This window comes from Mustela lutreola, chromosome 13, assembly GCF_030435805.1.
Source record: "Mustela lutreola isolate mMusLut2 chromosome 13, mMusLut2.pri, whole genome shotgun sequence".
Lineage (NCBI taxonomy): Eukaryota > Metazoa > Chordata > Mammalia > Carnivora > Mustelidae > Mustela > Mustela lutreola.
Genome location: NC_081302.1, coordinates 27,644,617 through 27,669,606, shown reverse-complemented (window position 1 = coordinate 27,669,606; position 24,990 = coordinate 27,644,617). Strand labels below are relative to the sequence as shown.

Sequence of the window (24,990 nt, the reverse complement as noted above, 5' to 3'; positions counted from 1 at the left end):
ACTCTATTGCTCACCTAGTTGTGGTGATAAAAGCTTTTGAAGAAAAATAGGAAAATAAGAAGTGAAAACAAAGAAAAATTTCTAATCAAAGGGATATGGTAGAAAAGGTTTTATACTTAATTCAACCACACAGGTAGAAAAAAATATCTAATAATCAGGTAACTGAATGAAATGAAGAAATAATTGCATATTGTCCTAGCACTAGGAGATAAAGAAAAGGGATGATTGACGAAGACCTCCAAAGTAAAAGCGACCATTGCAAGGATGAAGAGAAAGCAGTGGGTCTACATGGAACTAATCTGAAGGTGGATTAGTAAATTACAGTGTATGCTTTGCCTAGATGGCTGAGGTGTGTTTTCAAGAAGGCAGAATTTCACTGGGGAGGAAAGGGTGGATTTTAAGGGAAGGAGCTTGATGTTCTGTTGGGGAAAAAAACATGGCAAGTGTTGTGGTATAGAGAAAAAATAAAATGTGTTTTCCTGGAAGGGCAAGTCTTTTCAGTGAAACTTTAGGGGATGTTTCAAATATATACATATTGTATGTGTATATATATATATACATATATATATATCATATATTCATACACACACACACACATATATATGGATATATATATATGGTAGTTCTGGTGGAATGCTGTAATTCTGGAAACATCATTTCCTTCACCTTAGTTTTTTAAAGAATGGGGGACAGGTATCTTCGTTGACATTCCTCCTCCTCAAAACACAACCATATCTGAGTCCTGCCTATTTTTTCCTGGAGAAGACCCTTCAAATCTATTATCACCCTAACTATAATGTCCTATTCCTTGCTGGAAATATTTAAATATTTTTAACCTTTGTGAAAAAATTCCTTTCTTCTAATTATATTCTCAAAATAGAATTTGCTTTGTAAAATTTAGACATCTACAGAATATAGAACTGAGCTCCTGTAAAAAGTTCAATATTCTATAATAAGAGTGTCAAAATTCTGTTTTTTATAGATGGAAGAAAAAAGTCATAATTCCTGCCAAAAATAAGTGAGGCTAAAATGCACATTTTAGATCTCTGACATAATTAAATTATGAACTCAAATTTGGTTTATTAAGTCATGGGATTTTGACTTACAACTTGAATGAGAAGTCATGAAACTTCTCACTTCGATGTACTTGACATGCATTATATAAGAAAATTATTCATAATCTAACTTGAATTTATTCACAGAAATATGGAATAGTTGGGCTTACCAGGTCCATCGGGTTATCTCAACCAATGGCTCCCCTTGAGAATAATTTTGAATTTCCTTATCAAATACAACACCCTTTTCTGGAAAAAACTCAAATTCATTGATGTCTTTCTGAAAGTACAGTCCCCAGAGTGGACAAATATTTCAATAGTGATCTAAGCAGAGTAGAGAGAGATTCTTAGCTTCCTCATTTTAGATGTCATCTTCAATTGATAAAGTTCAAGGTTATATTAGCCTTTTCAGAAATAACTATTATATTCAGTTAGAACAAAATACTTGAGTCTTTATCAAATCTACTTACACTACCTCAGGGAGCAATAACACATTGGATTCCTCTTAAAGTCAGTTCAGTTCAAAATACACTGAAATCCTTTTAAATCTGTTAAAGATTTGTTATAATTATATCCAATTATATGATATGCAAGGAAACAATCAGGGGGAAGGTAGGCTTCTAAGCTATCTTCAGGATTAAAAAATACATAAGGAACAGGGGCAGCTGGGTGGCTCAGTGGGTTGAAGTCTCTGCGTTCAGCTCAGGTCATGATCCTAGAGTCCTGGCATCGAGCCCCATATCGGGCTCTCTGCTAGGCAAGGAGCCTGCTTTCTCCTCTCTCTCTACCTACTTGTGTCTGTCAAAAAGATAAATAAAATTAAAAAAAAAAAATAAGGAACATTTGGTGTTAATTGAGAATACGGGTGGAAAAACATAAAATGTCAAATCAAGTGTTTTCACTTTTGGCTGGAATCGTATCAATGTCAACACTGCTCATTTATGCTGTTCTGAGGTCATATGTGTATATGTACATACATATATCTGCAATATATATTTGCTTAATAAACATGGGACATAAAATGAATTATTCTTGCATTTATTCAAATTAGAGCGAATTTACTTTCCTGCATTTATTCAAGAATAATTCATGTATTTTCCCATGTCTGTTAAGCAATGTATCTGCTGCATAAATTCCATGGGAAACATTTTGGAACTGGCACCTTCAAAACACAGAAATCTGAATATATTAAAACGCATTTAGTAAATTTTGTTGCACCCTGGTGCTAATATTTCAAAACGTGTTCCCCATCCACTGTGGGCTGGCAGAACCATCTATATGGCTTATTGCGTCTGTGACTATTTCCTTATGAGTGTAGTCAAGGTTGCCTTTGAGATTCTCATATGGCTAAAAGCTCTTCTACATGAACCATCTGTAACAGCCCCTCGAAAGCTCTCTTCTGTTTTTCACATTTATGCGCAAATATTATGATTAGTCCCATGATAGAAAAGCAATTTTCCTTCTGTTGGCTCCAAAAGTTATTTGCTATTGCTATTCTGACTACCCCTCTCCCCGCCCCACTGATTTAGTCAGAAAGACCACCCACTTCCATCTTACAGAATTTAAATTTCAGGTAAAGCAAATGGAGGCAGTGCTGTGAGTTTTCAATTTGGAGGATTGCTTTGCCTTTCCCGGCACTCCAGAATTCTCGTCCAGCTTCCGTGTCTCTTTGTTTCAGGACGTGTGTTCAGCAATTCCAGCCAGCAGAGAGGTTCCTTGCTTTGGGGTTCCCGCCCCTGTGGTTAGGAGCCATAACATCTGCAATTCTTTTCTCCTATTGATTTGAGATGCAATCATCCTTTCTCTCTTTCTTTTTGGTATAAGCATATGCTTGAAAACATGGTCCAGGTATTACTCATTTTGTGTGTACGTTATTATTCACCCAGAAATCATTTATTGCCATTGGGAATAGTGTGGATATTTGAAAGCAATTTTTTTAATGTTCTCATTAATTACCTACACCCCCATTTTTGCTATTATGTCAATTAAAAAAATCCTACACATGGGCTTTTTATTGCCTCTGTGTATGTATATCTTTAGGCAACACCAAGCAATTGGTATAGTATTAAAAGCATTAAGAGCTAACTAAAGGAAATCTTATCTTAACAAGTTGGAGTTCTTCTCTAACTAAAAAAAGAAAAAAAAGTCATGTTTTATAAGAGAAAATAATCTCCAAAGTTTTCATCCTTTGACTTACATGTGCCTTCAAGCTACTGCTCTGACAGGACAGTCTGGCAAAATTTCATTTTGGTTCAGAAGGAAGCACATGCAATGTTCATACCCATTTCCTGTTATGGCACGGTGAAAGGAAGGGTTAATGACAGGAATCACGAGCTGGCACACACAGTGATAGCTGCAGGTGGAGTCCTTGGGGGACCATCAGATCCTAACACTATGATGACTTAATCTCTCCACCCCCACGGGAAGAACTGAACTGAATCAATTGACTGAAAAATGAACCCTATGTTTTGAGGTTCCACACAAAAGCAAACTAAAAATGCATTTATTAAACAAAGGTCTTGGGATTATACTGTGAGACTTTTGAGTCATCTTCAAATCCTGAATTCTATTTTAACTATCTACAAGGTTGCGAGGCACTTGGGTTTTTTTTGTTTTTTTTTTTTATAATAACCTGTGTGGTAACTCAGTGCAGGCACATGGTCCATATTAGAATTCTAGGCTGTTCCTATGAGAGAGCAAAGATTGCAAACTAAAAATACCTGTGCCGTTCCTATGTAATAATAATTTTGTTTTAAAGATTTTATTTGACAGAGAGAGAGAAATCACAAGTAGGCAGAGAGGCAGGCAGAGAGAGAGAGGAAGAAGCAGGCTCCCTGCAGAGCAGAGAGCCCGACGCGGGGCTCGATCCCAGGACGGTGGGATCATGACCTGAGCCGAAGGCAGAGGCTTTAACCCACTGAGCCACCCAGGCGCCCCGGTAATAATTTTTTATACGAAAAAAAAAAAAAAAAAAGAAAGTCAGTTTGGTTCTGGAAGGACTCAGTTGATCAATGCAGACCCAGATTTCACTACCACGTCTGATTCTAATTCCTCTGCATGCTTTGGTTTTAATTTAATTGCTGAAGAAATAGCTCTATAATTTTCATCCATGTTTTTTATTTCATTTACTTATCGTCTCAGAGAAGTTGTTTATTTTTTGTTAAAGGACATATCTGATGTTTCTATGTTTGAGATGCAGGTTGTGGTATGGTTAGAGATGGGCACATCTGTCCATCCTTGCTGTAACTATGTTAAATATATGCTAAAGATATATGGGAACTCTGTGGCAGTTTTAAAGAAAGTTCAGAAATGCATAATATATACAAGTAGTACATTTTGTTTCTTCTTTCCTCTTTGTTCCTTTTGGGGGGTTACTATAACATTTGGTTTTTTTTTTTTTTTTTTTTTTTTTTTTTTTTTTTTTTTTTTTTTTTAGCGAAAGAAAAGAATTCTTTATTTTTTTTCCTTCCAATTTTTTTTTTTTTTTTTTTTTTTATATTCCTACAAATAGTTGTATAATTACCTATTTTTTTTTTTGGTGAGTGCTGTGAAGTGTGTAAACCTGGTGATTCACAGACCTGGGGATAAAAATATATGTATATAAAAAATATATGTTTATAAAAAATAAAAAATAAAAAAAAAAAATAAATAAAAAAAAAAAATAACATTTGGTTTTTTAGAGACATTTCTCTTTCCTGTCCTTTGATACTCAAACTATTTTATATAAATTTAGAGACAATCCTATTGGCTGTCTTTATTTCATTTTGTTGGACCTGATTTTCTCTTGATTGTAAATTTGTCATTGGGGAATCTTTTCTTCCTCTAGGCCAAACAGCTGTTTTTTATTTTATCTTTCTTTCTTTCTTTTTTTTTTTTTTCCCACTAAGGAGGTCAAGTTCCTTTGGGGGAAAAACTTCAGCTCATTATGTTCTTTCTGTTACATCAGCATGTACAAGAACAAAATACAAATTGCTTTGGGGCTCAGAGTTGCTACAGTAGATTTAGTATTATTCATTTAAATATCTTTGCATTTCCAAATGGTAGGACTTCTTCCAGCCCTCAGATAATGCCCAGTTAGCAGCTTATTATAGCTAATTTACTTTCATCTGTAGATATGGAAAATGCATGCTAGGCATGTTATTGGTGGGTTGCTGGAGAGAGTGACATCTGGTTAGCTTTTATTCCTATTTTGCAGTGCTTTTACATTCCATTTGTGAATACCTAGGACTGGTGAACACAAATCATTAATCAAAAGCCGATTTCGAACACTGTCAGTGGTTTTGGCATTCCTATTCCATCTAGATCCTATCTAGTATCTTCGAATCAAGCGACTCATTGCATACTCTGGTCTTGAGAACCAGTGGGCTCTCTTAGTACGATATTATGTACTCAGAATAGTGATTGGCAATGCAGGTGCTGTTCAGGTGCAGAGAACTGTTAACAAAATTAGTAAAATAAATGTTCGTTTACATTAAACTTGACATGAGGACAAATATAAATAGTATTAGAAGTTCATAGGAGTTTGCCGTATCTTTTTGAGGGTCCAGATAAGGTTCAGGCCTATGTGATCTTATGGCCCTTCTCTTTGTGAAAGCAAGTAAGACAAAAATGTAATACTCATAATAAGGCAATCTATTTGCTCTTTCTTCCCTCCCTCCCAAGGATTTGATATATAGAGTAATTTAATTAACTGAACCATGTATTACAGAAACACAAATTGTTCAGTTGTACAATGGGTGCGAAAGCACAGTTCAGTTTCTTATAGCCTTATAATCATTCCTCCATATTTGAATATGGGCAGAGAAGCCCTGAGAGTGTCTTTGCTATGAAAAAAAAAACCATAAAAACTTGCTTTTTTCTATATATATATTTTTCTTTTCCTAAAGTTTTAGAGAGCTAGATATTTACTACCTCTAAAGTTTGTAATTCAAGAATTATGATGAGAGGTGGGAGCATGAGGACCTGTGTGGTTTATCATCTCTCCTCTGAACTACAGAACAAGGGACAACTTGCATTTATGATTAAACTCATAAAAGTCACCAAACTGACAGTCATTTGAAGAATTTCAGCCAGGCACCGAGTATATAAGATCAGGCTAGAGAAAGGCACTTGAGGGCAACATGCTAATTAGATGCCATCACTCAGGTGATAGTAACAGGTCGAGTCATCTCAGCACTGGTGTTCATACCCCAGGAGGGATGGTTTATCAATGTGGCAAGTGGCAGCCCAGTAACTCAGGCTGAGTTTTGGTGGCAGAAGCTGTCACAAGAGATGGCCTAGATATCAGAGAGAAGCAGTCAAGAGAATGGCTCCTGTGAACTCTTTTCACGAGGTGAATTCTATCTGAGAAGGGACAATGCTACTCCTACACCAGGAAAGATGGCGAAGCAGAAGGAAGCAGAGCCTAGAATCTGCCGTAGTCCTTCCCGAGTTGAACAAACAGATGCACACATGAAAACAAAAGAGAAAGAAGGTCATGAAAACATGCAGTTCTCCATCTGGAATTACCCACATTTCCAGCACCACCTCTTCTTTGAAAAGAATTGCAAAAAAAAAAAAAAATAATAATAATTAAAGTTCGTATCTGCAGAACAAAATAGTTCACCAGGGACCAAGAAAACAAAATTAATGAAAATAAATAAAACAAAGATTTATCTTTGGGGGTTTTGTAGAAACTTAGTCACCTCTCTGCCTACCTTTGATTTCTTGTTAATTGAAATAGATGCAAGAACCAGCTGGACATTTGACTGTAGCATCAAATTATGTCTTGGAGGACATTGGGTGTTTTATAATGTCTTAACATGAATTTACCTTCAGTTATAGATAGGTAGCAGGAGATAGGAGATCTTTCTGCAAAGAAGCAGTTTACCATGCACAGAAATAGAAAGAACACATTTTACTTTTATGGGCAGGTACCTACAGGAGAGGAGAAGCAGCAGGTACATGGCAAAATGTGAGCAATGATCTTTATATTACCACCCCATAGGACAGTATTAGCTCTCTCAGTTTTTGTAGCTTTCCTTTCATGAGGAGGCGGGTGGAGAGGGGCAGAGAATATTTCAAAGTGCTTCACTGAGATGCTGTTGGTTAATGTTCGAATTTTATGGAACCTTGCAGGAATATGATAATTAGAGCTAATATACTTTCCTCCACCACCCTGGAGTAAGTCTTGGATTTCAAATACTCAAGCACAATAAATAACATGTTACTTATAAAGAAAGCAAAAATAAGGCTCTCTTCAGATTTTGCAAAATCAGGTACAAGAGGGCAATGAGAAATTCAAGGGACAAAAGAAAAATACTGTGATTCAAGTATACGTGTTAATCTAAATAGTATTTCATGTCTGAAAGCAACAAAGAAGATATTTTTAGACAGCAAAGACTCAGCACACCATGTAGTTCTGGTAAGAGAATGAAGTTGCTTTTATGTAGATTTCTGCCTGAAATTACTGAAATCATCAAAAGCAATGAAAATTAACCTTAACTATAATAAACTAAGGAATACCCATATTATCAAACCATGTATAATATCTTTCAGAAACAGTAACAGCCTGAGCCTAAATGAAATTGGATGTCAAGAGCTAATGCGTATCTCTCCAGAAACAACTCAGATGGCATATTTCTTTAATCATAAGTGAGAAGACCCTACAGGGCCCTAATCAAGAATTCTTTAACCAAATGCAAATCAGACACATACAAAAGAAATGGAAACATAATTATGCAAAAACTTGTAATACTGTAAATTTCAACAAATTGTAATTCTGAAAACAATACTTGGAGACAAAGTCCAATAACTGAAATATTAATTCAGAGGAAAAAGAACTTGTGAATGAAACATAAAGACTAGTAGTAAACATTATATCCAACAGGGAATATATCTTCTTTGCAAAGGTCCCTTACAACGTTTGCAAAAGTAATGAACTTATAATAGGCCAAAATAAAAGCATAAACATATTTAAAATTTGAAATAGTAAAAATCAAATAAGTTGAGTACAATATAATAAAATACAACTGAAATTAGAAATGAACAAAAATACCTGATCATAATTAAAAAATAATAATAATAAAAAAAAATAAAATAAAATGAAAAAAAAAAATACCTGATCATTTGGACATATCTAAATGTTTTCTATCTTCTATTTCCTCTTGGCTCCAAAAGAAAAAAAAATTCAGAAAACAAGAAACATGATAATATACTACATATAGGGGCACCTGGGTGGTTCAGTGGGTTAAGCCACTGCCTTCGACTCAGGTCATGATCTCAGGGCCCTGGGATTGAGCCCCACATTGGGCTCTCTGCTCAGCGGGGAGCCTGCATCAGCCTCTCTCTCTCTGCCTGCCCCTCTGTCTACTTGTGATCTCTCTCTCTGTGTCAAATAAATAAATAAACAAAATCTTTTAAAAATATATATATTCTACATATAAGAATGTGTCCCATAGATTCAGCTCTACAGAGATAAAATTTAGAGCAGTAATCATCATAGCACTAAACTACAAAGAATGGAATTGAATTAATTAAGGACAAGAAGCTGGAGATTTAAAAAGGAGCAAGAAAAATAAAATTTAAAATGCTCTATGAATGAATAAGTTCTGAGGATTTAATGTGAAATACTGTGACTATAGTGAACACTGTATTGTAGAACTGAAATTGGCTAAGAGAATAGAACTGAAATCTTCTCACCAAACAAAACAAAATAAAGCAAAAACACAAAAACATATGTGGTGGTGGATATGTTAATTAAGAGGATTGGAGGGATCCTTTCACAATGTATACATATATCAGATCACTATGATGTCTGCTTTAAATATCTTAACAATTCTATATATCAGTTATACCTCAATAAAGCTGATTTTTAAAAAAAAGCATTAAAAACTATTGTAATAGAAATGAGTTTAGGCTGGAGCACAAGTGGAAATGGTGAGAACAGACAGAATCCAGATATGAAAGGTTTATACGCTTGGAAAGTGACTACCGCATCTTGAATTGTAAAGGAAGGTTGGGACCGGCTGGGAACCATAGGCTGAACAGATCTGTCCCTGGAATGAAATCAAATTAGTTCTATGGCAAAGAGTAGATTAAGGATGATATCTTCTGACCCACCTCATATTTTCCAAATGGTTTCAAGGTAGCCACAACTAAATTAGAGAGAAGTACAGCATCAGGAAAAGAACTTTGCATGCAGTAATTAGTACATGGAATGACTAGAAAGCAAAAGAACAGAAGCCTCATGGGCACTTGATGGAAAGGTATGAACCTGGGCAAAATAAAAAAAAAAAAAAAAACAATCTTTCACTGCTTAAGCCCTAAAATAATCTCTCTACTTCCCAAATGTCTGCTCAGGAAGACTTCACCATTGCCAAAGACTAGCAATTGCCCTGTTTCTGTCTTAAGTTTTTCCAAATGGTGTTTCTTTTCTCCCTCAGCCCCACCCAAGTTATCTATCTGTGTAGCAAGAAATAAATCATCCTTTCAGTTCATAGGTCACTAGACCACAAGAAGTCTCATTCTTGACCTGATGGAGAAAACTGCCTCTCATTTAGAGATCCTAGACTTTGAGATGGGCATCGAGGGTGTTTCCCCAGCAGAGAGGGTGGGTGTGCTCTGCCTGGAGAGAAGAGCACAGTTTGGAGCTCCAAAGGCAGGCTGGGCCCCTGCAGCTTTCTTGTTCACCCCCAGTTTCTATCCCGTGCATGTAGCTCAGCTCCTCCTTCCGAGACCCTCCGGCACTCACAGGGGCTTTCTTTCTTTTTTTTAAAGATTTTATCCATTTATTTGACAGATCACAAGTAGGCAGAGAAGCAGGCAGAGAGAGAGGAAGGGAAGCAGGCTTCCTGCTGAGCAGAGAGCCCAATGTGGGGCTCGATCCCAGGACCCTGAGATCATGACCTGAGCTGAAGGTAGAGGCTTCAACTCACTGAGCCAACCAGGCGCCCCCACAGGGGGCTTTCTGAATGAATTCCTGCACACACAACATGGACAGAAGGACTATCATTGTATTGTTGGACACACAACATGGACAGAAGGACTGACATTGTATCCAACTGTGGATGTTACTCCAAAGGCTTTTTTGCCTTTTGCTAGACAGAGACTAGCTTCACTGGCAGCCCCAGATTAGTAATGACAGAGTCACAAGCTGGAAGGAGCATGGGTGCTTGAATCACAAATGAGAGAAGAGCCATCACTGGTCAGAAACACTTGGTTTGGACAGAAACAAAATAAACTCATTTATATTTGAAGCATTGTGTCTGGAGGTTGCTTCTTGCAGAAGCCAGCGCTCGTTTTTTAATATAAGGTACATAACTTTGATTCTTACTATAAATCAGAATTTATACATTTTTTTCCTTTTTTTTCCCTCTATTTAAGTAACTTATTCTGTACTGGCCCTGGTCCAAATATCTGATTATTTTCTTAGGGGTTCTAGATAGGAATTGACTGCATAAAAATGTAGACTCTTTGAGAAGATTTGATAAATATTGCCAAGATTTTTTCCAGAAAGATTATGCCAATTTTATCATCCCACCAGAAATGAAGGTCAGAATTTTCTGGATTAATATTCTATGTCTCTACTGATTTGTGATTAAAAGCCACATATATGTATATATATCTTTTAATATAATACATGGTCTGCTTCAAGGCAATGAGTTATGATTTCTACATATTCTGGACACGGATCCCATTGTTTACTTTGAAGTCTCATTGTGTCTTAGTGATTAAAGATAAGAACTCTCACTATTTTTTAAGTGCTTGTCTGTTTCTACCCACATATTTTTCAATGACCCTTAGAAACATTTTATTCAGATTCTTAAAAAGTTCCATAAGTAATATTATATGAGATACATCCATCTAATAAATATTTTTAGGAAATTTAATATTATTTATAAAATTTAGCATTTCTAACCAGGAAGACATTTTTATATTTGCTTTGTTAATCTAGCTCAGTAAAAATTTGTACTTTTTTTTTTTTTTCAGTTTGTATCATATTTAGTTTTTGTTTTTTGTTTTTTGTTTTTTTTTTTTTAATTTTTTATTTTTTATAAACATATATTTTTTATAAACATATATTTTTATCCCCAGGTCTGTGAATCACCAGGTTTACACACTTCACAGCACTCACCAAATCACATACCCTCCCCAATGTCCATAATCCCACCCCCTTCTCCCAAACCCCCTCCCCCCGGCAACCCTCAGTTTGTTTTGTGAGATTAAGAGTCACTTATGGTTTGTCTCCCTCCCAATCCCATCTTGTTTCATTTATTGTACTTTTTTTCATGTACGCATGTCTACTTGCTATTTAAATTTAAGCCAAACTATTTTATTATTTATATTGCAAGTATGAGTGGAATGTAAGAAAGCTTACAGGGAAACCATGTATTTTAAAAATCAGTTTTATTTGGAATCATTTTCTGCATAAAAGATTTTTCTTTTTCCCCCCATAAGTTAATGGGAACTAACAATGACTAAAAACAGAAAAGGCCCATCTGTTCTATTTTTAGGCTGACTAATACAGCTACATAGTTTAAAATTAGTAGTTCACTATTAATAGGAATGAATAGTTTCATCACATTTTTACTGGTCAAACTACATCTGAGTACTACAGCTATGGGGAGCTACAGTTTATGGCAAGTTTTGGAAAGGCAAACTTGGTTAGCATAGGAAAATACAGATTGTGAAGATTCCGGAAATTATGCCAAGTATGAAATCATTGCAAAAATTGGGAATGTTTTGTCCCAAGAAGGGAAAGCTTGATAATAGATGTCACAAAAAGTTATCCTATCAAAGGAATAGATTTTTCAGGTCTCTGGTGTGTGTGTGACAACCCTAGGACCAGCAGGGAAAGGTCCAATGATAGAAATTTTGATAAAGTTCAGTGAAAGTTTTTGACCTCTCAAAATGTCCAGAAATGAGCAGGGCTATTTTTTGAAGTTCTGAATTTTTGCTGGAGCTAGGCAGGCCATCTGTCAGAGACACGCAGTAAGAAATTCTTATATGGGGTCAGAGCCTGGTCTTCAGGTCCCTAGGGTCCTGGCCAGCTGTGATTGTGTCATGTGAGCGTCAGGCAGGGAGGGTGGTCCCCACAGTGACTGGAACGTCATTTCAGCCATCTCGGCAGTCAGTACGAGGGCCAACGCTGAGTTTATCCTTCTATCTAGTACTTCCCGTGCTGTGAAAGTTCTGCTTGTAAGAACAACTTCCTATTGCCAGCACCTGCGGTTTAACATTCTAGTTATACAATCAGGAGTTTCCTTCTCATATTCAAAGGGTTATTCCAACAACAACACAATTTCCTTTGCTATGATTAAGTTTTTTTTTTTTCTTCCTAAGAGAAAATCTTATATTACTTGTCAATCATTTTAAAATAATCTCTGGTTCTAAATACAGAACATTAAAACAATTTTTGAAATCCAGAATAAAAATCTTCAGAATAATAGCTCTTTATAATTCAGGGCATTTATTACATCTAGTGTCTTACACTATAATAGTTTATTTAAAAAGCAACCTTATGGGACCATCTCCTATATCTAAACTCATGAATTTAGCTTGATTAACTTTCCAAGATTGTCCTCAAATGTAGAAGAATTATCACTGGACATTTGGAATACTGAAATTGATTCAGGAATGCACCCGCATCACTGGGGTCAAGGGCTATAACTGGACTAGATAATACCTTAGGGTCTCTTCCCCCTCTATTGCTTGGTAATTTTGGCATTTGGTCACTAGCAAAAGTGTCACTTATACAGGCACTAATCAGTGACACAAATATGCAGGGTTTTAAACAGGGAGTGATCATCTTCGCAGGGAGAGTATTGAGTGGGGTGGTTGGCAACTGTTGTCTTCCTATGAGTCAGTTTCCCTCTGAGGTCAGAGTCAGTGATAGAGCTCATTAACCCTGAATGCTGCAAAAAGAGACGCATGCAAAGGACTACTGTGCTTTTGTGGTGAAAGAGTCCCTGGAAATCATCTGGTTCAGTACTCTCCATGTATCCCTCTTCTCCAAGTGACTTGCCCAAGATCACACATTTGCTTAGGGATCTAAGTATAAGAAACAAAGTAATTTAAGAAAAAAAAATGTATTATACAAAGATATTATAACTGCTGTAACACTGTGTTTATGTCCTAATTTCAAGCACAAGTAAAATGAAGTTCTGAAGGAATTGGCCTCATAAGACCGGATGCAGCTTTTTATTGACGGGGAGATGAGCATTCTGTTCAGTACACGCCAGTTCAGTCATCAGATGCTCACTGTACTCGGAATTCATCAGAGCAACAGTATAGTGTGGTCACTTTTTAAAAATTTTTTTTTTTTGAAGAAAAAGAACAAAAACAGACCAGATTTTTTTTTAATTACTTTCTTATTAGAGAAAGAGATTTTTGAAAGTCATTCTTTTAAGGCCTTGATTGATCTGGAAAACTCTGGATGACGGTACCTTCTTTGTGCTTTACCTTGTGCTAACACAACGTTGTGGCTCCCATAAGAAGCAGGCTGAGAGCCTGACAGTACCCTGCATGCCTGGACTGTAAGTTTCATATGGCCCTCCCTGGATATCTCTGTATCCCTTTCCCCAATCCACTAGGTCTTGTCTTAGCTCACCTTTCCATTATTTTCATTGCTTTCCTGAGAAAATTGGGGAACATGGAGTAAATCACAATGTGTATGTATGTTCAATCACTCAATGCGATCCATTTACTTGGTGTGTAGTTTATTCTGGAAGTGCTAAAGGTAGAAGGATAAACAATCTATTGTAACATAACAGTTTCTTTTAATAAGGAATACTGATGGCCTGAATTGTACTGGACTGAAAATGAGACAATGGACAGAGATAGGATTTGGAAGAAAGTATCAGCAGATACTGATGGATGGTGTTTTATATTCAAGGAGGACAGTAAGTAAGATAGGCACGTGAAGAGGTAACTCTGAGGAGAAGTAACTCTCTAATGAGAGTTCAGGGTAGGGAACCTAACCAAGTTCAGGGGCAGCTGCGAAGGTCAGGGATGAGGAGGCATCAGATTTAGTCACTTGGAGGTCATTGTTAGGAACTGGGGTCAGATGCTGGATTTTAAGGGGTTGAGGTAGGGACAATGAGGGAAGCTGCTTTGTAAAATATTTGGTAATGAAAGGAAAGGAAGTTTTGAGGCAAAAATCTAGGGAGGTGTGTGAAGACAAGAAGGTGGTTTTTTTTTTTTTTTTTTTTTTTTTGTCTGTTTTTGATTTAATGGGAGTGACTTGAGGATATTTATATGCTATCATAGAAGAGCCATCTGAACGTGAGGCTAGATGCACAGGAATGTTGGGACAGTCCTCTGATAGATTGTGGAGGGGAGAGATTTCAGGTGCCGATACTTGAATAGCCTGGATACTACTTCCCGGGCGACAGGGTCCACAAGGTAAGGAAGCAGGAAGTCGGGGATGGGCTCATAATCACCTCTGACCTTTTGTGTGAGGAGGGAAGTGAAGTCATCTGTGGTGCGGTGAGAGCGTGTGGGGACAGAGCATGAGGGTGGGTGTGAAAGCTTGGAATGGCCACTGAAAGGACTGGGAGAGGGAGCTTATTTGGAATATGCAATCGATGGCTACATAGTTCTGGAAGAACAGATGAAATGCATAATATAAAGTTTTATTGGAATAATCTAATGATCTGCGTAGTTGCGTGTGTATGTCTGTTGATTGATTGATTGATTTTTTTGAGCTGTGCCTAGCAGCCTGGGCGCAGATGAGTTGCAGAAGGACACTTTGGAAGAAGACCAGGGTAACAGATCATCAAGAACAAGGTCTAAATGGACTTAAAAACAGGGAAGGGGGATGTATCCGGAGATGTATTTGGCAAACCAAGAGGGTTAAAAATACCTTAGCACAACAGAAAATTACTGTCAGAGGAGAGAAAGGACATTGGAGTTTCTGTTTGTTGAGGTGGAAAGCACCTACCAGTGGAGGATGGTGTTGGCTGCAGAAGTCGAGTGAAAAATCAAGTCGCCCCAGTTAAGGGGCCAGTAAAGTGAAAAGCTATTGGGTCTCACAAGAGTCATCTACATGACTCCCGAGTCTCCCCAGATTGCAGCAGGGAATAGAATGATAAGACACCAAATCTTTGAGGTGGTGTTAACCTCGAAGGAAAATTTGATTTTGAAAGATTTTAATTGTTAAAAAGTACAGTGACGTGTAACAGCCATGAAATAGTAAATCCAGGATTATTAAGGTCTCCATGCCGAGGTTCTCTTATGTAACCTCGGGAAAAACAATGTAGTCCAAGAAAGGATAAGGAACAAAAAAGGATGAATGAATGGTGGGTCTATGAGGGTAATGGGAAAAACAAAAACAAAAAGAAAAACAAAAACTAAAACAAAAAACAGGAAAAGAAAGACATGAAAAGGAACTCCCGTGTTGGTCAGCCTTCAGTTTCATACTCAGTTCTGCCATCTCCTGACAGAACAACTTGGCTAAACTTATCTTTAAACTAATCAGATTTCTCATCCACAAAATGGAAATAATATAGCAACTACTCTATATGGGTGTAGTGAGAACTATCACAGGGAGAGTACTTCAATAGAGCATTGTTCCAAGTGTTTTAAAAAATGCTAGCATTTTATTATTAGTTTATTATTATTACTATTAGTTATTATTATTATCCTCGATATCTTTTAGCTCATCATAATTAAGAAGCCAAACCTACTGGAAGAAAACAGTTCACTGTAAAGCTAAATATATCTCAGTATGCTTAGAAATGTTCCCTTAACTCATCTAAGTAATAGAGTCTTGATACAGAGTCTCTTTCTTTCCAGTTTCAGAAACTCAAAGCACTGTTTTGGGATAGGCTCAACTCTGACTATAGGACAAGGCTTCGGCTGTACGTGAATCACCAGCATTAGAATTACCAAGACCCATCCTAGCTTTTCAAAGTAGAATCTTTCTGTTGGAAAGGGAAAAATATCATTTACAGTATTGATTTTGGAGACAGTTCATTCATCTTAAAGAGATCAAGCTCTCTGCTTCTAGCAAATCTTGGAATATTTTCTTCTTTCACTATTGTCCTTTATTACAAAAGAATGAATGTATCTAGGAGAGGAATAATATTTATAAATAATTTTCAGTTTAAGTGTAAAGCATTTACTGTCTTTTAAAAAATACATTTGCTAGTAAAATATTGTTGCAAATGTTCTTGAAAGTTGAGTCTGAGATTTAGATAAATAAAAAAGAATGGACTATTCTTGACATTTCAACAGTTATAAGTATGCATATTGCTGAAAAGTTAATGTTGTCATTTAATTCAATGGTAAGAAACTAATGAAATATTTTTATCTTACATCTGAGCCATATACTGCATTTATTGCCATGACATACAGTGCATCTGGAATTAACTTAGCTTGGCATGTCTTATTACTGAGGGATACATTCTTTGCATGGGAACATTGCTAGAATCTGCTTAATGTGGGAAGAACTTTTTCTTTAATAATCAATTTATTGGGTGATGGACATTGGGGAGGGTATGTGCTACAGTGAGTGCTGTGAATTGTGTAAGACTGATGATGATTCACAGACCTGTACCCCTGAAACAAATAATACATTATATGTTAATTAATAAAAGATGATTTATTCACCAGACTTGAAAGGATTTCCTTTTCATTCTTGGACCATTGACTGTATCTCCCCACATTTAGCCTATATCCCTACCTCTCAAATCAATTATATCATGTGCTAAAATCCTTCTCTTTCTCCCCGTCACTATTTCTTTACATGTTGGAAAAGGTCATCTGAGAAGCTATAAGAGAAAGTCTTTAAAAACTTTGCATTTTCACTTAGAAAAGAGTTTTCCATGTACCTCTAGGGGATCCTGTGTCTTATAAAGGCAGATAGATGGCTTTATGATGTGAGTGCATTGCCCCAGATCAGCTACATTCTTCTAGACCATGTATTTACTTAATAAACGCATTAGCACTTACTAAACACCCCCCCAAAACCACTATTGTGGTAAGTACTGCAGTAGAAAGATGAAACGTGTTTTTGCTCTCAAGGAACTTACTGTCTTGTTGACCTCCAGTTTGGGGAAGCAGGAAGGTACACAGCAAGTTTTATAACATGAGCTGATTAATATTGTTGGAGGAATCAAGGCAGATCATCCTCCCACTTCTGACCCCTCATTTTGTAAAATAATTACATGATTTGTAACATTAGGGCTGAAAAATATTTTTCGCGCCATTGCTTTCTTGAATTACAAAAGTTCTGCATGAATACATGCTTGTAATAATTCAAGTAATACAAAAACAAACAAGCTAAAGAAGGAAAGATTTCGCCTTCTACTTCCTTTCCATCTGTCTCCAACTGTCCTTACCCAGAGGTGAAAAGTACTAACATTTTAGGATGTTATCACCGGGAAGAATTATTTTTAAAGAAAAAACATCTTAATATTTGTCTTCCCATCTAGGAACATGGGGTTTTTGCTGCATTTGGATCTTTTTATTATGTTTACTAATTTCTTGTTGCTAATCCACGGAAGAGTTATTTTTTACTTTTATTTTTTTACCTTAAGCAACATTACATTTGCTCATATTTTAAAAATATTTCTAAATTGAATCTCTATTTTAGATTTGATATAAACACCATCTTCACATAATCACATCTTTATTTTCAGTATTTATTTCTTCTATTCATTTTCTGTCTTTTACTGCACTTTTTGGGTCCTGAGAACAATGTTGAGTAGTAGTGATGATATTTCAGTCAGGATGTTTTTGATTGCAAATAACATACATTTAACTTGAATAAATTTAGGTATCAAAGAGGAAGTTATTAGGAGATTCACACATTTGCAGCTGGCCTGAAGTCAAGGCAGCTTGGCCCAAAGGACACTCTAAGCCAGAAATAAGCATAGCTAGGAAGCATGTTCTCGCTAGCTTCTTTTTAATTTTCTCTCCATTTGGGCCCCGTTTTCTAAACCTATTGATTGCCCCCTTATTGAGAAGGACCCTGGATACAGAGAGTTGCATGTTTCATGTCTCAGAAAGCCTGCCACTAGCTAGAATTCAATTCCTTTGTTCCACTTAAGTCGGGGAAACACAATCTCGGGAAAACAAAATCTAGGAAAGAATGATGATTGTCTTGGCTCATTCAGATTTTAACCTTAAAAAATGGACTGATAGTGGTGGCCCCTTTTTCCCTGCCATAGATAGGGTTGTCTTGCTGTGGGGAGCAGCTCCCCATAGGAGGGGGTGATTTTTCACAGAACAAAGGAGTAGTGCTAAGCAGATAAACAGAAGATGTCCACAATAGTGGACTGCCTCATCTTATTTGTGCCTTTAATGGGATTGTATTTAAAAAATGTTTATTGGGGTGCCTGGGGAGCTCAGTGGGTTAAAGCCTCTGCCTTCGGCTCAGGTCATGATCCCAGGGTCCTGGGATCAAGCCCCACATTAGGTTCTCTGCTCAGCAGGGAGCCTGCTTTCCCCCCACCCCCTGCCTACTTGTGATCTCTGTCTGTCAAATAAATAAATAAATAAATAATAAAAAAATGTTTATCTATGAAGTGTGATAAGTGGTAAATGCTATAGTTTTTTGGTAGATACATTTCAAAAGGTAATGAATTATTGTTAAATTTTGTGTATGTGATGTGTTTTCAGCATTTGTCTAGATGATCTCCTAGATTATATTTTAAAGTCTATTCATATCATTTTGGTATTTAAAGAATTAAACAAACAAACAAACGAAAAATGTCCCCTGCTTCAACTTTTGCCTCATTGCGTTTTTTTTTTTTTTCTCATTTTTTTCCTCTCTTCCCCACCCTGCATCTGCCATTCACGTTTGTTTGTTTGTTTGTTTTCTACTCACTATTTCCCTTGAATCTTGACAGACAGATCAGGATGTTTGGGAACTCAGATCTTTTTTTTTTTTTTTTTAATTTTTTATTTTTTAGGGAACTCAGATCTTGAAAGAATTGTTCTGACAGCTTTCAGAGTGGGATTTTACCAGTGATCTCAAGCAATAGGCACAATCTCCAGCTATCCCAACCATAAATTCAGCAGCAGGCAGAGATGAAGAAAAGCGCATGCTGGATCAGCCCAAAGAAATGTGGGGTCGGGGTGGGGAGGGTGGGGGGCGTTATTTTCCCTGCGCAATAAAACTGCAGTCCTGCTCTGGCTCAGGGAGTTACATGTTCTTCAGGTCCTGAGAGATGCAACATCTCAATAAAGCCTTTAGCTTCTCTGAGTCTTATAAACTACTTCATATACTTACACTGGTCTGAGATGCCCTAGAAATGAGCAGTCCTTGCATTCCTGGAGAAAAACTCTCCTTGGCTACCAGTATTATTCCAATCCATGGCTGGACTGTATTTTAAATTTTGTTTATATCTTTATGTCTGTTTTTATCAATGGGATTGCACTGGAATATTTTTGTAAGTCTGACCATTTACATTTCGCCATGAAGATGCTGCCAACTTTGAGAAGACTTCTGTATTTTTCTATTTTCTAAAAACCTTTTAATGTCATAGAATTTAACTCTACTTTGATGGTTCTGAAAGACTTGCAAGTAAAGTTGTTTGGGTTTGATGCATTTTAAAGTAGGATCTTTTAAACGTCAATGATTTTCCGTTTTTATTGGGTCAATCTACTTATTTCATATTTTCCTCAGAATTCAACTTCTTGTTTTTTGAATTTATTGATGTAAAGTTACCAATAGTGATCTCCTATAATTAAAGAAATTTCCTCCATGTCTGTAGTTATGTTGCTTTTCCATTCTGAAAGCTGTTTGTGTTTTCTAACTTTTTTTAAGAGGCAAAAACTTGGTTTGTTGCACTACATTCTTCGAAAAATCTGCTTTTGTTTTTATTTATATATTTTTGGTCTTCTTATTATATTTTTATGGGATTTGTTTTTTTATCTTCATTCTTTCCTTCCCATTATGAGTTGAGTCCCATTTTTTATTTTTCCTTGATTCTTCTGCTTAAATTTTTGGAAACAGCTTCAGGAGAATAGGTATTATTTCTTCTTTGAAAGTTTGGTAGAATTCCCCAGGGAATCTGTCAGGTCCTGGGCTCTTGTTTTTTGGGAGGTTTTTGATCACTGATTCAATCTCGTTACTAGATACTGGTCTATTCAGGTTGTCAATTTCTTCCTGGTTCAATTATGGGAGTTTATAGTTTTCCAGGAATGCATCCATTTCATCTAGGTTGCTTAACTTATTGGCATGTAATTGTTGATAATAACTTCTGATGATTGTTTCTATTTCCTTGGTGTTAGTTGTGATCTCTCCCTTTTCATTCATAATTTTATTAATTTGAATTAATTATCTCGTTTCTATTTCATTGATCTCTGCTCTAATCTTGATTATTTCCCTTCCTGTGTTTGGAGCTGATTTAATTTGTTGTTGATTCTCTAGTTCTTTAAGGTATAGAGACAGCTGGTGTGTTCTGGATTTTTCAATTTTTTTTGAGAGAGGCTTTCATGGCTATGTATTTCCCCCTTAGGACCGCCTTTGCTGTATCCCATAGGTTTTGGACCAGAGTGTCTTCATTCTCATTGGTTTCCATGAATTGTTTCAGTTCTTCTTTGATCTCCTGGTTGATCCAAGCATTCTTAAGCAAGGTGGTCTTTAGCTTCCAAGTTTGAGTTCCTTCCAAACTTTTCCTTGTGATTGAGCTCCAGTCTGAGAATATGCAGGGAATAATCTCAGTCTATTGATATCGGTTGTGCCCTGATTAGTATCCCAGTATGTGATCTATTCTGGAGAAAGTTCCATGTGCATTTGAGAAGAATGAGTATTCTGTTGTTTTAGGGTGGAATGTTCTGTATATATCTATGAGGTCCATCTGGTCCAATGTGTCATTCAATGCTCTTGTTTCTTTATTGATTTTCTGCTTGGATGATCTGTCTATTACTGAGAGAGGTGTGTTAAGATCTCCTACTATTAATGTATTCATATCAATATGACTCTTTATCTTTTTTTCTTTTTTTAAAGATTTTATTTATTTATTTATTTGACAGACAGAGATCACAAGTAGGCAGAGAGGCAGGCAGAGAGAGAGAGGAGGAAGCAGTCTCCCTGCCGAGCAGAGAGCCCGATGTGGGACTCTGGGATCATGACCTGAGCCGAAGGCAGAGGCTTTAACCCACTGAGCCACCCAGGCGCCCCAATATGACTCTTTATCTTGATTAATAGTTTTCTTATGTAATTGGCTGCTCCCATATTGGGGGCATAGATATTTACAATTGTTAGATCATCTTGGTAGATAGTCCCTTTAAGAATGATGTAGTGTCCTTCTGTATCTCTGACTACAGTCTTTAGTTTAAAATCTAATTTATTTGATATGAGAATCGCTACCCCAGCCTTCTTTTAAGGCCCATTGGCATGAAAGATGCTTCTCCATCCCTTCACTTTCAGTCTGGGTGTATCCTTAGGTTTGAAATGGGTCTCTTGTAGACAACATGTGGATGGGTCCTGTCGTTTTAACCAATCTGCAACCCTGTGTCGTTTTAAGGGTGCATTTAGGCCATTCACATTGAAGGTGATTATTCATAGATGTGTTTTTATTGACATCGTGTTACCTTTGAAGTCTTTCTGTAGATTGTCTCCATATTTCTGTTCAATGATATTCTTAGGATTTTTCCTCTTTTATAGAACCCCCCTTAATATTTCCTGCAGTGTCGGCTTGGTGGTCGCATACTCTTTTAGGCCTTGTCGGTCCTAGTTTGACTTCTTCATTGCCAATTTGGATACCTTTTATTTCTCTTTGTTGTCTGATTGCTGTTGCTAGGACTTCTAATACTATGTTGAAAAAGAGTGGAGAGAGTGGGCATCCTTGTCGTGTTCCTGATCTCAACGGGAAGGCTGCAAGCTTTTTCCCATTGAGGATGATATTTACTGTGGGTTTTTCATAGATAGATTTTATGAAGTTCAGGAATGTTCCCTCTATCCTTATACTTTGAAGTGTTTTAATCAGGAACGGATGCTGGATTTTGTCAAATGCTTTTTCTGCATCAAGTGAGAGGACCATGTGGTTCTTCTCTCTTCTTTTATTGGTTTGTTGTATCACATTGATTGATTTGCGAATGTTGAACCATCCTTGTAACCCAGGGATGAATCCCACCTGGTCATGGTGGATAATCTTTTTAATGTGCTGTTAGATCCTATTAGCTAGGATCTTGTCGAGGATCTTAGCATCCATGTTCATCAGTGATATTGGTCTGAAATTCTCCTTTTTTGGTGTGGTCTTTGCCTGGTTTGGGGATCAGGGTAATGCTGGCTTCATAAAGAGTCTGGAAGTTTTCCTCCTGCTTCAATTTTTTGAAACAGCTTCAGGAGAATAGGTGTTATTTCTTCTTTGAAAGTTTGGTAGAATTCACTAGAGAATCCATTTCCCTTGATTCTTGAAGTGAGTGTCTAATTTTTGTCAATCTTTTTTGTTTTGTTTTAGTCCTATTCGGCAGGTTTTGATATGTAGTGCTTTTCTAAATAATCTCTAATTTTAGAATTGATATTCTTTGTAACCCTATTTTAATACTGAAGTGTGTTTTATGTTTAAGAAGGTAAGTTTACTTTGGATTCCCTTTGCTTTTATTTTACAACAACTCATATTTTGGCAAGATTTTTTTAAAAAAGTTTGATTCTATTTTAAATCTGTCTTTCTTCAGCTTTTGAACATTCTACGTGAATTATTATTCTATTTCCTTTCCTCCATTTTCCATTTCCCCTCCTGGAACTGTTACTATGTTGATGGATGTCTGAATTGAGCCTACCTTCTATTTCTCTCATGTCATTTGACTCTTCTTCTTCTTCTTCTTTTATTTTTAATAGAGAGAGAGAGGGATAGGGATAGCGGAGGGGCAGGGGGAGAGAGGGAATCTTAAGCAAACTCCACACTCAACCTGGATGCCGGGCTCCATGTCACAACCCCGAGATCATGACCTGAACTGAAATCAAGAGTCAGACACTCAACTGACTGAGCCACCTAGGTGCCTCTACTCTTCATCCTTTTTGGCTGCCTTCCTGTGGAAATCCCTTGGCACTTGCATTAGCTCACTCAGTCTTCCATTAAATGCATACTACTGCACCATATCTATTTATTTTTAAATCTTAACAGTATTTTTTATTCTAACTATTTTTATTATTTTTTTCTTAATGACAGTTTTTCTAAGAATACTAAAAGTTCTCCCAAATTTTTTTGTGAATCCTATTATAGTAAAATTTTGTTTTATCTCATCTGCATCTTGAATATAGTCATTCTGTTGGTGAAAATTCATTATGTTATACTTTTGGTTTCCTGAAATAGTTGGAGATTCATAGATAATTCATTTTTGTATGTGTCTGTATCAGCCAGTTTTAATAGGTATGATCTCATTCTAAATTCCAATTAGAATTATTTTCCCAGTGAAAGAAATATTTTCCATATCTATAGTTATGATACATCTCTTTCTTAAAGTTGTGCTTTCAACTTTTTAAAAAAAATGCAATTTGGCAAAAATTTGAGTGTTTTATTAGATTCTTCAAAACGTCAGCTTTTGATTTTACTGATCAATAAAAATAACATAGTTCCTCTGTGTGTGTTTGTGTGTGTGTGTGTGTGTGTGTGCGCGCGCGTGCGCGTGCACAGATGAGCACACACAGCATGTATGCACATGTGTACTAGTAGTATGTACTCTGGCATGGAGATTTCTAGTCATTTTTTTCCTAAACACTTAGTGAACTGCCTTGATTGATTCCCCAGCTCATTCACTCAATTTAGGATTGTCTAGCTCGTAGAAAAATAGTTCTATTTGGAGGACAGCTCCTCTGTCGTTGAGGGGTACCCTTCTAAGATTTCTAATTTGCTATAACCTATGTCTATTTTTATATTTCTTTAGTAATTTCAAAAAAATTATTTTTTAATCTATATTTTTTGTCTATATTTTTTATCTATTTGTTAAATTGAATTGAGCTTGATGTCTGATATTTTTCCCTATGAAAATAAGTATTTTGGGGGCGCCTGGGTGGCTCAGTGGGTTAAGCCGCTGCCTTTGGCTCAGGTCATGATCTCAGGGTCCTGGGATCGAGTCCTGCATCGGGCTCTCTGCTCAGCAGGGAGCCTGCTTCCTCCTCTCTCTCTCTCTGCCTACTTGTGATCTCTCTCTGTCAAATAAATAAATAAAAATCTTTAATAAAATAAAAAAAAGAAAATAAGTATTTTGTTTAGTGATAATGATAATTTCAGCATGTTTTGCATTATGAACTGAATGTTTGTGTTCCTTCAAAATTCATATGTTGAAGCTCTCACCCCCAGTGTGTTGGTATTAGGAAATGTGGTTTCTGGGAGGTAATTAGGTTTAGATGAGGTCAGGAAAATGGGGCCTTCATGATAGGATTCTTATCCTTATAGAAAGAGGAAGAGACAACAGAGCTGCTTGTGTCCTGTGAAGGTGGCCATCTACAATCCATAAGGAGGACCCTCACCAGGATCTAAATCTAACAGCACTTTGACCTAAAATTCTCAGCTTTCAGAACTGTGAGTAATAAATATCTATTGTTTAAGCCACCCTGTATATGGTATTTTGTTCCAGCAGTCCTAGATAACTAAGGCATTCTGATTAAATTTTTCCCAAAACATTTCTTAAATGGCTTAAATTGCTATTTACCCTATTGACCATGGCTGAAAAATCCTGTATTCTGTAGGAATCCTAAGGCTGACCTTAATTTCCTTAGACCTTCTTCTTCTTCTTCTTCTTCTTTTTTTTTTTTTTAAGTTATTTAGGCATTAGACTATATCTAAAATGATGAGATGTTCTCTACTTACAAATGACCCCTAGATCATCAACTGCTTGTGCTGGGGAAGTTGCTAAACTCTCTGAACTTTAACTTGGCCCTTGAGTTACAGCAGTGTCCTTCAAAATTTAGTATGAATATGAATTATCTGGGTATCCTTTTAAAAAGCAGATTTTGATCTGGGATTTAAAAGGCAGATTTTTTTTTTTTAAAGATTTT

At 36.4% G+C, this 24,990-nt stretch overlaps 1 long non-coding RNA gene across 2 annotated transcripts in view; it reads left to right on the top strand.

Moving 5' to 3' along the window:
* Window positions 1–24,516, top strand: part of LOC131813795 (uncharacterized) — a 176,291-nt gene extending 151,775 nt beyond the window's left edge. For both annotated transcript variants that reach the window (XR_009346981.1, XR_009346980.1), the window contains exon 4: window positions 24,389–24,516. This is a non-coding gene — a long non-coding RNA (uncharacterized LOC131813795). The remainder of the gene's footprint in view (window positions 1–24,388) is intronic.
* Window positions 24,517–24,990: the final 474 nt, after the last annotated feature.